The 15850-nt window shown below is 40.0% G+C and overlaps 2 non-coding genes across 2 annotated transcripts; both read left to right on the top strand.

Annotated features, from left to right (window-relative positions):
- Positions 1-1227: 1227 nt before the first annotated feature.
- LOC130978110 (small nucleolar RNA R71) lies at positions 1228-1335 on the top strand. The gene has a single exon (XR_009085772.1). It is a non-coding gene; the product is annotated as a small nucleolar RNA R71 (small nucleolar RNA).
- Positions 1336-8007: 6672 nt separating this feature from the next.
- Positions 8008-8115, top strand: LOC130978133 (small nucleolar RNA R71). Its single transcript, XR_009085793.1, has one exon. It is a non-coding gene; the product is annotated as a small nucleolar RNA R71 (small nucleolar RNA).
- The last annotated feature ends 7735 nt before the right edge of the window (positions 8116-15850 follow it).

Genomic DNA, 15850 nt, shown 5'->3' on the forward strand with positions numbered 1-15850 from the left:
CCCTAGCTTCTCCATTACAGAGAGAGGCATGAGGTTTATGCTTGACCCTAGGTCACACAGAGCCTTCTCAAAGGTCGTGGTGCCTATGGTACAAGGTATTGAGAACTTCCCAGGGTCCTGTCTCTTTTGAGGTAATCTCTGCCTAGTCAAGTCATCCAGTTCTTTGGTGAGCAAAGGGGGTTCATCCTCCCAAGTTTCATTACCAAATAACTTGTCATTTAGCTTCATGATTGCTCCAAGGTATTTAGCAACTTGCTCTTCAGTGACATCTTCGCCCTCTTCAAAGGAAGAATACTCATCAGAGCTTATGAATGGCAGAAGTAAATCCAATGGAATCTCTATGGTCTCAGTGTGAGCCTCAGATTCCCATGGTTCCTCATTAGGGAACTCATTGGAGGCCAGTGGATGTCCATTGAAGTTTTCCTCAGTGGCGCTCACTGCATCTTCCTCCTCTCCAAATTCGGCCATGTTGATGGCCTTACACTCTCCTTTTGGATTCTCTTCTGTATTGCTTGGAAGAGTGCTAGGAGGGAGTTCAGTAACTTTCTTACTCAGCTGACCCACTTGTGCCTCCAAGTTTCTAATGGAGGACCTTGTTTCAGTTATGAAACTTTGAGTGGTTTTGATTAGATCAGAGATCATGGTTGCTAAGTCAGAGTGGCTCTGCTTAGAATTCTCTGTCTGTTGCTGAGAAGATGATGGAAAAGGCTTGCCATTGCTAAACCTGTTGCCTCCACCATTATTGTTGTTGAAACCTTGTTGAGGTCTCTGTTGATCCTTCCATGAGAGATTTGGATGATTTCTCCATGGAGGATTATAGGTGTTTCCATAGGGTTCTCTTATGTAATTCACCTCTTCCATTGAAGGGTTCTCAGGATCATAAACTTCTTCTTCAGATGAAGCGTCCTTAGTACTGCCTGGTGCAGCTTGCATTCCGGACAGACTTTGAGAAATCATATTGACTTGCTGAGTCAATATTTTGTTCTGAGCCAATATGGCATTTAGAGTATTAATATCAAGAACTCCTTTCTTCTGATTTGTCCCATTGTTCACAGGATTCCTTTCAGAAGTGTACATAAATTGGTTATTTGCAACCATTTCAATGAGTTCTTGAGCTTCTGCAGGCGTCTTCTTTAGATGAAGAGATCCTCCAGCAGAGCTATCCAATGATATCTTGGACAGTTCAGACAGACCATCATAGAAGATACCTATGATGCTCCATTCATAAAGCATGTCAAAAGGGCACTTTCTGATCAATTGTTTGTATCTTTTCCAAGCTTCATAGAGGGATTCACCTTCCTTCTGTCTGAAGGTTTGGACTTCCACTCTAAGCTTACTCAATTTTTGAGGTGGAAAGAACTTTGCCAAGAAGGCATTGAATAGCTTTTCCCAAGAGTTCAGGCTTTCTTTAGGTTGTGAGTCCAACCATATCCTAGCTCTGTCTCTTACAGCAAAAGGGAATAGCATAAGTCTGTAGACCTCAGGGTCAACCCAATTAGTCTTGACAGTGTCACAGATTTGCAAGAATTCAGCTAAAAACTGATGAGGATCTTCCAATAGAAGTCTATGGAACTTGCAATTATGTTGCATTAGAGAAACTAATTAAGGCTTAAGCTCAAAGTTGTGTGCTCCAGTGGCAGGGATAGATATGCTTCTCCCATAGAAGTCGGGAGTAGGTGCAGTAAAGTCACCCAGCACCTTCCTTGCATTGTTGGCATTGTTGTTTGGTGCGCGAAATTGTGAACAATACTTTTTCACAACTCTCATAATCCCCGGTAATGACTCCAAAAACTTGGTAGCTCAATACCATGGCATTACACAACTTCGCACAACTAACCAGCAAGTGCACTGGGTCATCCAAGTAATACCTTACGTGAGTAAGGGTCGATCCCACGGAGATTGTTAGCATTGAAGCAAGCTATGGTCATCTTGTAAATCTTAGTCAGGCAAACTCAATTGTATATGATGATGAACGAAAATAACATAAAGATAAAGATAGAGATACTTATGTATATCATTGGTGTAAGAGCTTCAGACAAGTGTATGAAGATGCCTTCCCTTCCGTCTCTCTGCTTTCCTACTGTCTTCATCCAATCCTTTCTTACTCCTTTCCATGGCAAGCTCGTGTAGGGTTTCACTGTTGTCAGCAGCTACCTCCCATCCGCGCAGTGAAAGCTAATGCACGCACTCTGTCACAGTACTGCCAATCACCGGTTTGGTTCCCTCCCCTACCGGAATAGAATCACTCTTTTGCGTCTGTCACTAACGCCCAGTAGGTTACAGGTTTGAAGCACGTCACAGTCATTCAGTCATTGAATCCTACTCAGAATACCACAGACAAGGTTAGACCTTCCGGATTCTCTTGAATGCTGCCATCAGTTCTTGCCTATACCACGAAGACTCTGATCTCACGGAATGGCTGGCTCGTTTGTCAGGCGAGCACTCGGTTGTCAGGCGATCAACCATGCATCGTGCAATCAAGAATCCAAGAGATATTCACTAAGCCTCAGATGCTTGTAGAACAAGAATGGTTGTCAGTCACCTTGTTCATGAGTGAGAATGGTGATGGGCGTCATCACACCTTCATCATATTGAAGAACAAGTGATATCTTGGACAAAGAACAAGTGGAATTGAATGGAAGAACAATAGTAATTGCATTAATACCGAGGTACAGCAGAGCTCCACACCTTAATCTATGGTGTGTAGAAACTCACCGTTGAAAATACATAAGAACAAGGTCTAGGCATGGCCGAATGGCCAGCCTCCCAAAGGTCTAAGATAGCATAAAAACAAAGATAGCTACCAAAAGTCTCCTAGATACAATAGTAAAAGGTCTACTTATAGAGAACTAGTACATAGATGAGTAAATGACATAAAAATCCACTTCCGGGCCCACTTGGTGTGTGCTTGGGCTGAGCAATGAAGCTTTTCGTGTAGAGACTCTCCTTGGAGTTAAACGCCAGCTTTAGTGCCAGTTTGGGCGTTTAACTCCCAATTAGGTGCCAGTTCCGGCGTTTAACGCTGGAATTTCTGAGGTGACTTTGAACGCCGGTTTGGGCCACCAAATCTTGGGCAAAGTATGGACTATTATATATTGCTGGAAAGCCCAGGATGTCTACTTTCCAACGCCGTTGAGAGCGCGCCAATTGGGCTTCTGTAGCTCCAGAAAATCCACTTCGAGTGCAAGGAGGTCAGAATCCAACAGCATCTGCAGTCCTTTTGAGTCTCTGGATCAGATTTTTGCTCAGGTCCCTCAATTTCAGCCAGAAAATACCTGAAATCACAGAAAAACACACAAACTCATAGTAAAGTCCAGAAAAGTGAATTTTAATTAAAAACTAATAAAAATATACTAAAAACTAACTAAAAGATACTAAAAACATACTAAAAACAATGCCAAAAAGTATACAAATTATCCGCTCATCACAACACCAAACTTAAATTGTTGCTTGTCCCCAAGCAACTGAAGATCAAATAAGATAAAAAGAAGAGAATATGCAATGAACTCCAAAAACATCTATGAAGATCAGTATTAATTAGATGAGCGGGGCTTTTATCTTTTTGCCTCTGAATAGTTTTGGCATCTCACTCTATCCCTTGTAATTCAGAATGATTGGCTTCCTTCGGAACTTAGAATCCAGATAGTGTTAATGATTCTCCTAGTAAAGTATGATGATTCTTGAACATAGCTATTTATTGAGTCTTGGCTGTGGCCCAAAGCACTATGTCTTCCAGTATTACCACCGGATACATACATGCCACAGACACATAATTGGGTGAACCTTTTCAGATTGTGACTCAGCTTTGCTAAAGTCCCCAATTAGAGGTGTCCAGGGTTCTTAAGCACACTCTTATTTGCCTTGGATCACAACTTTATTTCTTTCTTTTTCTTTCTCTTTTTTTTTCAATTTTTTTTTTTCGTTTGCTTCTTCCCTTTTTTTTTGTATTCACTGCTTTTTCTTGCTTCAAGAATCATTTTTAATGATTTTTCAGATCCTCAGTAACATGTCTCCTTTTTCATCATTCTTTCAAGAGCCAACATTTATGAACCACAAGTTCAAAAGACATATGCACTGTTCAAGCATACATTCAGAGAACAAAAGTGTTGCCACCACATCAAAATAATTAAACTATTATAAAATTCAGAATTCATGCAATTCTTTCCTTTTCAATTAAGCACATTTTTATTCAAGAAAGGTGATGGATTCATAGGACATTCATAACTTTAAGGCATAGACACTAAGACACTAATGATCACAAGACACAAACATGGATAACATAAAGCATAAAAATCGAAAAACAGAAGAATAAAGAACAAGGAAATCAAGGAACGGGTCCACCTTAGTGATGGCGGCTCTTTCTTGCTCTTGAAGATCCTATGGAGTGCTTGAGCTCCTCAATGTCTCTTCCTTGTCTTTGTTGCTCCTCCCTCATGATTCTTTGGTCTTCTCTAATTTCATGGAGGAGAATGGAGTGTTCTTGATGCTCCACCCTTAGTTGTCCCATGTTGGAACTCAATTCTCCTAGGGAGGTGTTTAGTTGCTCCCAATAGTTTTGTGGAGGAAAGTGCATCCCTTGAGGAATCTCAGGGATCTCATGGTGAGAGGGGTCTCTTGTGTACTCCATCTTTTTCTTGGTGATGGGCTTGTCCTCATCAATGGGGGTATCTCCCTCTATGTCAACTCCAACTGAATAACAGAGGTGACAGATGAGATGAGGAAAGGCTAACCTTGCCAAAGTGGAGGTCTTGTCCGCCACCTTGTAGAGTTCTTGGGCTATAACCTCATGAACTTCTATTTCTTCTCCAATCATGATGCTATGGATCATGATGGCCCGGTCTATGGTAACTTCGGACCGGTTGCTAGTGGGAATGATTGAGCGTTGTATGAACTCTAACCATCCTCTAGCCACGGGCTTGAGGTCATGCCTTCTCAATTGAACGGCTTTCCTCTTGAATCTTGCTTCCATTGTGCGCCCTCTTCACATATGGTTGTGAGGACTTGGTCCAACCTTAGATCAAAGTTGACCCTTCTAGTGTAAGGATGCTCATCTCCTTGCATCATAGGCAAGTTGAACGCCACCCTCACACTCTCCGGACTAAAATCAAGTATTTTCCCGAACCATAGTGAGATAATTCTTTGGATTCGGGTTCACACTTTGGTCATGGTTCTTGGTGATCCATGCATTGGCATAGAACTCTTGAACCATCAAGATTCCGACTTGTTGAATGGGGTTGGTAAGTACTTCCCAACCTCTTCTTCGGATCTCATGGCGGATCTCCGGATATTCACCCTTTTTGAGTGAAAAGGGGACCTCGGGGATCACCTTCTTCAAGGCCACAACTTCATAGAAGTGGACTTGATGCACCCTTGAGAGGAATCTATCCATCTCCCATGACTCGGAGGTGGAAGCTTTTGCCTTCCCTTTCCTCTTTTTAGAGGTTTCTCCGGCCTTGGATGCCATAATGGTTATGAAAAAGCAACGCTTTTACCACACCAAACTTAAAATGTTTGCTCGTCCTCGAGCAAAAGAAGAAAGAAGAGAGTAGAAGAAGAAGAAATGAAGAAGAGGGAGAAGGTGGTGTGTTCGGCCAAGAAGGGTAAGAAAGGGTGTTTAGGTTGTGTGAAAATGAAGGGTTGAAGAAGGGTATATATAGGAGAGAGGGGGGGTAATGGTTCGGCCATTATGGGTGGGTTTGGGAAGGAAAGTGCTTTGAATTTGAAGGGTGAGGTTGGTGGGGTTTTATGAAGGATGGATGTGAGTGGTGAAGAGAAAGATGGGATTTGATAGGTGAAGGGTTTTTTTGGGGAAGAGGTATTGAGGTGATTGGTGAATGGGGGGAGAAGAGAGAGAGTGATGGTGGGGTCCTGTGGGGTCCACAGATCCTGTGGTGTCAAGGAAAAGTCATCCCTGCACCAATTGTTGCTCAAAATCACGTTTTGAGCTATTTCTGGCGTTAAACGCCGGGCTGGTGCCCATTCCTGGCGTTTAACGCCAGGTTGTTGCCCTTTTCTGGCGTTTAACGCCAGTCTGGTGCCCCTTTCTGGCGTTAAACGCCCAGAATGGTGCCAGACTGGGCGTTAAACGCCCAACTGCTAGGCTTACTGGCGTTTAAACGCCAGCAGCTTCTTCCTCCAGGGTGTGCTGTTTTTCTTCCTGTTTTTCATTCTGTTTTTGCTTTTTTTCATTGATTTTGTGACTTCTTATGATCATCAACCTACAAAAAAGATAAAATAACAAAAGAAAATAGTTAACTATAAAACATTGGGTTGCCTCCCAACAAGCGCTTCTTTAATGTCATTAGCTTGACAGAGGACTCTCATGGAGCCTCAGAAATGCTCAGAACCGTGTTGGAACCTCCCAACACCAAACTTAGAGTTTGAATGTGGGGGTTCAACACCAAACTTAGAGTTTGGTTGTGGCCTCCCAACACCAAACTTAGAGTTTGACTGTGGGGGCTCTGCTTGGCTCTGTTTTGAGAGAAGCTCTTCATGCTTCCTCTCCATGATGATAGAGGGATGTCCTTGGGCCTTAAACACCAAGGATTCTCCATTCACTTGAATGATCAACTCTCCTCTATCAACATCAATCACAGCCTTTGCTGTGGCTAGGAAGGGTCTGCCAAGGATGATGGATTCATCCATGCACTTCCCAGTCTCTAGGACTATGAAATCAGTAGGGATGTAATGGTCTTCAATCTTCACCAAAACATTCTCTACAAGTCCATGAGCTTGTTTTCTTGAATTGTCTGCCATCTCTAATGAGATTCTTGCAGCTTGCACCTCAAAGATCCCTAATTTCTCCATTACAGAGAGGGGCATGAGGTTTACACTTGATCCTAAGTCACACAAGGCCTTCTTGAAGGTCATGGTGCCTATGGTACAAGGTATAGAAAACTTCCCAGGATCTTGCCTCTTTTGAGGCAGTTTCTGCCTAGACAAGTCATCCAGTTCTTTGGTGAGCAAGGGAGGTTCATCCTCCCAAGTCTCATTTCCAAATAACTTGTCATTTAGCTTCATGATTGCTCCAAGGTATTTAGCAACTTGCTCTTCAGTGACATACTCATCCTCTTCAGAGGAAGAATACTCATCAGAGCTCATGAATGGCAGAAGTAAGTCCAATGGAATCTCTATGGTCTCATTTTGAGCCTCAGATTCCCATTGGAACTCAGAGGAGATTGGTATACACCCACTGAGGTCTTCCTCAGTGGCGTCCTCCTCCTCTCTTTCCTCTCCACATTCGGCCATGGTTATGGCTTTGCACTCTCCTTTTGGATTTTCTTCTGTATTACTTGGGAGAGTACTAGGAGGGAGTTCAGTAACTTTCTTGCTCAGCTGACCCACTTGTCCTTCCAAATTTCTGATGGAGGACCTTGTTTCATTCATGAAACTTTGAGTGGTCTTTATTAGATCAGAGACCATTGTTGCTAAGTCAGAAGTATTCTGCTTAGAACTCTCTGTCTGTTGCTGAGAAGATGATGGAAAAGGTTTGCTATTGCCAAGCCTATTTCTTCCACCATTATTGTTATTGAAACCTTGTTGAGGTCTCTCTTGATTCTTCCATGAGAAATTTGGGTGATTTCTCCATGAAGAATTATAGGTGTTTCCATAGGGTTCTCCTAGGTAATTCACCTCTTCCATTGAAGGGTTCTCAGGATCATAAGCTTCTTCCTCAGATGAAGCATCCTTAGTACTGTTTGGTGCATTTTGCATTCCAGACAGACTTTGAGAAATTAAATTGACTTGTTGAGTCAATATCTTGTTCTGAGCCAATATGGCATTCAGAGTGTCAATCTCAAGAACTCCTTTCTTCTGACTAGTCCCATTGTTCACAGGATTCCTTTCAGAAGTGTACATGAATTGGTTATTTGCAACCATTTCAATCAATTCTTGAGCTTCTGTAGGCGTCTTCTTCAGATGAAGAGATCCTCCAGCAGAGCTATCCAAAGACATCTTGGATAGTTCAGAGAGACCATCATAGAAAATACCTATGATGCTCCATTCAGAAAGCATGTCTGAGGGACATCTTCTGATTAATTGTTTGTATCTTTCCCAAGCTTCATAGAGGGATTCTCCATCCTTCTGTCTGAAGGTTTGGACTTCCACTCTAAGCTTACTCCATCTTTGTGGTGGAAAGAACTTTGCCAAGAAGGCATTGACTAGCTTTCCCAAGAGTCCAGGCTTTCTTTAGGTTGAGAATCCAACCATATTCTAGCTCTGTCTCTTACAGCAAAAGGGAATAGCATCAGTCTGTAGACTTCAGGGTTAACCCCATTAGTCTTGACTGTGTCACAGATTTGCAAGAATTCAGCTAAGAACTGATGAGGATCTTCCATTGGAAGTCCATGGAACTTGCAATTCTGTTGCATTAGAGAAACTAATTGAGGCTTAAGCTCAAAGTTGTTTGCTCCAATGGCAGGGATAGAGATGCTTCTCCCATAAAAATCAGGAGTAGGTGCAGTGAAGTCACCCAGCACCTTCCTTGCATTGTTGGCATTGTTGTTGTTTTCAGCTGCCATGTGTTCTTCTTCCTTGAAGAATTCGGTCAGGTCCTCTAAAGAGAGTTGTGCTTTAGCTTCTCTTAGCTTTCTCTTCAAGGTCCTTTCAGGTTCAGGATCAGCTTCAACAAGAATGCTTTTGTCTCTGCTCCTGCTCATATGAAAGAGGAGAGAAAAGGAAAATATGGAATCCTCTATGTCACTGTATAGAGATTCCTTGAGGTGTCAGAGGAAAAGAGAAATAGTAAGAAGAAGGAGAAGAAGAATTCGAACTTTACTTAGATAAGGTTCGAATTGTGCATTTAGAAGGAGTGGTACTCCATAAATAGAAGGATGTGAGAAGGAGGGAAGAAAATTTTCGAAAATTCAATTAAAAGATTTTGAAAACATTTTGAAAATTTGATTGATAATTTTCGAAAATTAAAAGTGAAAAAGAAATCAAGTGATTTTTGAAAAAGATTTTGAAATTAGAAATTAAAAAGATTTGATTGAAAGCTATTTTGAAAAAAAATGTGATTAAAAAGATTTGATTGAAAAGTTATGGTTTTAAAAAGATGTGATTGAGAAGATATGATTTGAAAACAATTTTAAAAGATATGATTTGAAAACAATTTGAAAAGATATGATTTAAAAAATTGATGACTTGCCTAACAAGAAAAGATATGATTCAAACATAAAACCTTCCTTAATAGAAAAGGCAAAAAATGTTCAATCAAATCATTAATTGTTAGTAAGTATCTTTGAAAAAGGAAAGAAATTGATTTTGAAAACATTTGATTGAAAAGATATGATTTGAAAAAGATTTGGTTTTGAAAAACTTTGAAAACTTGAAAAAAAATTGATTTGAAAACAAAATCTTCCCCTAGCACCATCCTGGCGTTAAACGCCCAGAATGGTATACATTCTGGCGTTTAACGCCCAAAATGCACCCTTTTTGGGCGTTAAACGCCCAACCAGGTACCCTGGCTGGCGTTTAAACGCCAGTCTGCCTTCTTCACTGGGCATTTTTGAATGCTCAGCTTTTTCTGTACAATTCCTCTGCAGTATGTTCTGAATCTTCAATTCTTTGTATTATTGACTTGAAAAGACACAAATTAAAAATATTTTTGGATTTTTTAATAATCAAAATGCAACAAGAATCAAATAACAATGCATGCAAGACACCAAACTTAGCAGTTTGTGTACTACTGACACTATATGAGACACATAAATACTCAAGCCAAAAGAATTCAAAGATCAGAGTAAGAAATCATCAAGAATTACTTGAAGATCCTTAAGACACATGAATGAATGCATGCAATTGACACCAAACTTAAGATGAGACACTAGACTTAAGCAAGAAACAGCAAATATTTTTTTTTTGTTTTTATGATTTTGTAATTTTTTTGTGTTTTTCGAAAATTAAGTGGAAAAAGGTATCAAAATTCTTAATGAGAATTCCAGGAATCAGTGCAATGCTAGTCTAAGACTCCGGTCCAGGAATTAGACATGGCTTCACAGCCAGCCAAGCTTTCAAGGAAAGCTTCGGTCCAAAACACTAGACATGACCAAAGGTCAGCCAAGCCTTAGCAGATCACTGCTCCAAAAGCAAAATTGATGAAAACCAACAAGCTCTTGTGGTGATAAGTTGAAACCTCGGTCCAATCAGATTAGACATGGCTTCTCAGCCAGCCAGATTTCAACAAATCATCATGAAACTCTAGAATTCATCTTCAAGAATTTCGAAAAAAAATAAATACCTAATCTAAGCAACAAGATGAACCGTCAGTTGTCCAAACTAGAACAATCCCAGGCATTGTTACCAAAAGCTTGCTCAAAACTTGAACAATCCCCGGCAACGGCGCCAAAAACTTGGTGCGCGAAATTATGAACAATACTTTTTCACAACTCTCATAATCCCCGGTAATGACTCCAAAAACTTGGTAGCTCAATACCATGGCATTACACAACTTCGCACAACTAACCAGCAAGTGCACTGGGTCGTCCAAGTAATACCTTACGTGAGTAAGGGTCGATCCCACGGAGATTGTTAGCATTGAAGCAAGCTATGGTCATCTTGTAAATCTTAGTCAGGCAAACTCAATTGTATATGATGAACGAAATAACATAAAGATAAAGATAGAGATACTTATGTATATCATTGGTGTAAGAGCTTCAGACAAGTGTATGAAGATGCCTTCCCTTCCGTCTCTCTGCTTTCCTACTGTCTTCATCCAATCCTTTCTTACTCCTTTCCATGGCAAGCTCGTGTAGGGTTTCACTGTTGTCAGCAGCTACCTCCCATCCGCGCAGTGAAAGCTAATGCACGCACTCTGTCACAGTACTGCCAATCACCGGTTTGGTTCCCTCCCCTACCGGAATAGAATCACTCTTTTGCGTCTGTCACTAACGCCCAGTAGGTTACAGGTTTGAAGCACGTCACAGTCATTCAGTCATTGAATCCTACTCAGAATACCACAGACAAGGTTAGACCTTCCGGATTCTCTTGAATGCTGCCATCAGTTCTTGCCTATACCACGAAGACTCTGATCTCACGGAATGGCTGGCTCGTTTGTCAGGCGAGCACTCGGTTGTCAGGCGATCAACCATGCATCGTGCAATCAAGAATCCAAGAGATATTCACTAAGCCTCAGATGCTTGTAGAACAAGAATGGTTGTCAGTCACCTTGTTCATGAGTGAGAATGGTGATGGGCGTCAATCATCACCTTCATCATATTGAAGAACAAGTGATATCTTGGACAAAGAACAAGTGGAATTGAATGGAAGAACAATAGTAATTGCATTAATACTCGAGGTACAGCAGAGCTCCACACCTTAATCTATGGTGTGTAGAAACTCCACCGTTGAAAATACATAAGAACAAGGTCTAGGCATGGCCGAATGGCCAGCCTCCCAAAGGTCTAAGATAGCATAAAACAAAGATAGCTACCAAAAGTCTCCTAGATACAATAGTAAAAGGTCCTACTTATAGAGAACTAGTACATAGATGAGTAAATGACATAAAAATCCACTTCCGGGCCCACTTGGTGTGTGCTTGGGCTGAGCAATGAAGCTTTTTCGTGTAGAGACTCTCCTTGGAGTTAAACGCCAGCTTTAGTGCCAGTTTGGGCGTTTAACTCCCAATTAGGTGCCAGTTCCGGCGTTTAACGCTGGAATTTCTTGAGGTGACTTTGAACGCCGGTTTGGGCCACCAAATCTTGGGCAAAGTATGGACTATTATATATTGCTGGAAAGCCCAGGATGTCTACTTTCCAACGCCGTTGAGAGCGCGCCAATTGGGCTTCTGTAGCTCCAGAACATCCACTTCGAGTGCAGGGAGGTCAGAATCCAACAGCATCTGCAGTCCTTTTGAGTCTCTGGATCAGATTTTTGCTCAGGTCCCTCAATTTCAGCCAGAAAATACCTGAAATCACAGAAAAACACACAAACTCATAGTAAAGTCCAGAAAAGTGAATTTTAATTAAAAACTAATAAAAATATACTAAAAACTAACTAAAAGATACTAAAAACATACTAAAAACAATGCCAAAAAGTATACAAATTATCCGCTCATCATTGTTGTTTTCGGCTGCCATGTCTTCTTCTTGTTTGAAGATTTCTGTTAGGTCCTCTACAGAGAGTTGTGCTTTAGCTTCTCTTAACTTTCGCTTCAAGGTCCTTTCGGGTTCAGGGTCAGCCTCAACAAGAATGCTTTTATCTTTGTTCCTGCTCATATGAAAGAGAAGAGAACAAGAAAGTATGGAATCCTCTATGTCACAGTATAGAGATTCCTTGAGGTGTCAGTGGAAAAGAAGAATGGAAGGAGAGGGTAGAAGAAGAATTCGAACTTATCTAGAAAGATAGAATTCGAATTGTGCATTGAGGAGGAGTGTTAGTCCATAAATTGAAGGATGTGAGAAGAGGGGAAGAATTTTTGAAATTAAAGTAAAAGATTTTAAAATAATTAATAGAATTTTGAAAAATTGAAGAATGATTTTCGAAAAATATGATTGGGAAAGAAATAAAGTGATTTTTGAAAAAGACTTTGAAATTAGAAATAAAAAAGATATGATTGAAAACTATTTTGAAAAAGATGTGATTAATAAGATATGATTGAAAAGTTATGGTTTTAAAAAGATATGATTGAAAAGATATGATTGAAAAACAATTTAAAAAGACTTAATTTTGAAAATTAATGACTTGGCTAACAAGAAATTTAAAAGATATGATTAAGACATTAAACCTTTCTCAACAGAAAAGGCAACATACTTGAAATGTTGAATCAAATCATTAATTGTTGGCAAGTATTTTTGAAAATGGAAAGAAATTGATTTTGAAAATATATGATCGAAAAGATATGATTTGAAAAAGATTTGATTTTGAAAAATTATGAAAACTTAAAAAAATTGGCATTAAAAACAAAATCTTCCCTCTTGTGCCATCCTAGCGTTAAACGCCCAGAATGGTATTCATTCTGGCGTTTAACGCCCAAAATGCTACCCTTTTGGGTGTTAAACGCCCAACCAGGTACCCTGGCTGGCGTTTAAACGCTAGTTTTCCTTCCTCACTGGGCATTTTGAACGCCCAGCTTTTTCTGTGTAATTCCTCTACTGCATGTTCTGAATCTTCAATTCTCTGTATTATTGACTTGAAAAGACACACTTTTGAAATTTTTTTTTTGAATTTTTAATGATGAGGAATAATCAAAATGAAACTAAGATCAAATAAACAATGCATGCAAGACACCAAACTTAGAAGTTTGTATACTATTGACACTAACAAATTGAGAATGCATATGAGAATCAACAAGACACTCAAGACAAGAGAATTTAAAGATCAGAACAAGGAAATCATCAAGAATAAATTGAAGATCAATGAAGAACACAATGCATGCAATTTTTTTTTTTTGAAAATTAGATGAATGCAATTGACACCAAACTTAAAATTAGACACTAGACTCAAACAAGAAACATAAAATATTTTTGATTTTATGATTTTATAAATTTTTTTTTGTGCTTTTTCAAAAATTATATGGAGAAGTAAAATAGAGGTTTCAAAATTCTTAATAAGAATTCCAGGAATCATTGCAATGCTAGTCTAAGACTTCGGTCCAGGAATTAGACATGGCTTACTAGCCAGCCAAGCTTTCAAAGAAAGCTTCGGTCCAAAACACTAGACATGGCCAATGGCCAGCCAAGCTTTAGCAGATCATTGCTCACAACAGCAGAATTGATAGAAATCAACAAGCTCTTGTGCTGATTAGTTGAAACCACGGTCCAATAAGATTAGACATGGCTTCATAGCCAGCCAGACTTCAACAGATCATCATGAAACTTTAGAATTCATTCTTAAAAACTCTGAAGAACAAAATAAAATTTTTTTTTGTATTTTTTTTTAAAAAATTTTGAAAAAAAAGTAAAATTACCTAATCTAAGCAACAAGATGAACCGTCAGTTGTCCAAACTCAAACAATCCCTGACAACGGCGCCAAAAACTTAGTGCATGAAATTGTGATCATCAATGGCGCCATCAACATGGTACGCTCAATTGCAATCTCAACTCTTTATAACAACTTCGCACAACTAACTAGCAAGTGCACTGGGTCGTCCAAGTAATAAACCTTACGCGAGTAAGGGTCAATTCCACGGAGATTGTTGGTATGAAGCAAGCTATGGTCATCTTGTAAATCTCAGTCAGGCAGATTATGGATGATTTATGAATAAAGCATAAAATAAAGATAGACATACTTATGTAATTCATTGGTGAGAATTTCAGATAAGCGTATGGAGATGCTCTGTCCCTTCCGCCTCTCTGCTTTCCAACTGTCTTCATCCAATCCTTCTTACTCCTTTCCATGGCAAGCTGTATGTTGGGCATCACCGTTGTCAGTGGCTATAGTCCCATCCTCTCAGTGAAAATGTTCAATGCGCTCTGTCACAACACGGCTAATCATCTGTCGGTTCTCAATCAGGTTGGAATAGAATCCAGTGATTCTTTTGCGTCTATCACTAACGCCCAGCCTTCAGGAGTTTGAAGCTCGTCACAGTCATTCAATCCTTGAATCCTACCCAGAATACCATAGACAAGGTTTAGACCTTTCGGATTCTCTTGAATGCCGCCATCAATTCTAGCTTATACCACGAAGATTCTGATTAAGGAATCCAAGAGATATCCACTCAATCTAAGGTAGAACGGAGGTGGTTGTCACGCACACGTTCATAGGTGAGAATGATGATGAGTGTCACGGATCATCACATTCATCAAGTTGAGGAACAAGTGATATCTTAGAACAAGAATAAGCCGAATTGAATAAAAGAACAATAGTAATTGCATTGATACTCGAGGTACAGCAGAGCTCCACACCTTAATCTATGGTGTGTAGAAACTCCACCGTTGAAAATACATAAGAACAAGGTCTAGGCATGGCCGAATGGCCAGCCTCCCAAAGAGGGTTCAATCATAAAAACATGATCCAAAGACTCTAAAGATTGAAAGACTACTAATACAATAGCAAAATGTCATATTTGTAGAGAACTAGTAGCTTAGGGTTTACAAAGATGAGTAAATGACATAAAAATCCACTTCCGGGCCCACTTGGTGTGTGCTTGGGCTGAGCATTGAAGCTTTCATGTGTAGAGACTTTTCTTGGAGTTAAACGCCAGCTTTTGTGCCAGTTTGGGCGTTTAACTCCCATTCTTGTGCCAGTTCCGGCGTTAAACGCCAGAATTCTTGAGCTGACTTGGAACGCCTGTTTGGGCCATCAAATCTCGAGCAAAGTATGGACTATTATACATTGCTGGAAAGCCCAGGATGTCTACTTTCCAATGCAATTGAGAGCGCGCCAATTAGGCTTTTTTAGCTCCATAAAATCTACTTCGAGTGCAGGGAGGTCAGAATCCAACAGCATCTGTAGTCCTTTTCAGCCTCTGAATCAGATTTTTGCTCAGGTCCCTCAATTTCAGCTAGAAAATACCTGAAATCACAGAAAAACACACAAACTCATAGTAAAGTCCAGAAAAGTGAATTTTAACTGAAAACTAATAAAAATATAATAAAAACTAACTAAAATATACTAAAAACAATGCCAAAAAGTGTATAAATTATCCGCTCATCAAGCTTTATGATAGCTCCTAGATATTGAGCAACTTGCTCTCCAGTTACATCTTCATCCTCTTCAGAGGAAGAATAGTCTTCAGAGCTCATGAATGGCAGAAGGAGGTTTAATAGAATCTCTATGGTCTCTATATGAGCCTCAGATTCCTTTGGATCCTCAATAAGGAACTCCTTCTTGGTTGGGAGACGTCCCATGAGGTCTTCCTCATTGGGATTCACGTCCTCCCCTTCCTCTCTAGGTTCGGCCATATTGATTATA

Source organism: Arachis stenosperma, chromosome 4 (genome assembly GCF_014773155.1).
Source record: "Arachis stenosperma cultivar V10309 chromosome 4, arast.V10309.gnm1.PFL2, whole genome shotgun sequence".
Lineage (NCBI taxonomy): Eukaryota > Viridiplantae > Streptophyta > Magnoliopsida > Fabales > Fabaceae > Arachis > Arachis stenosperma.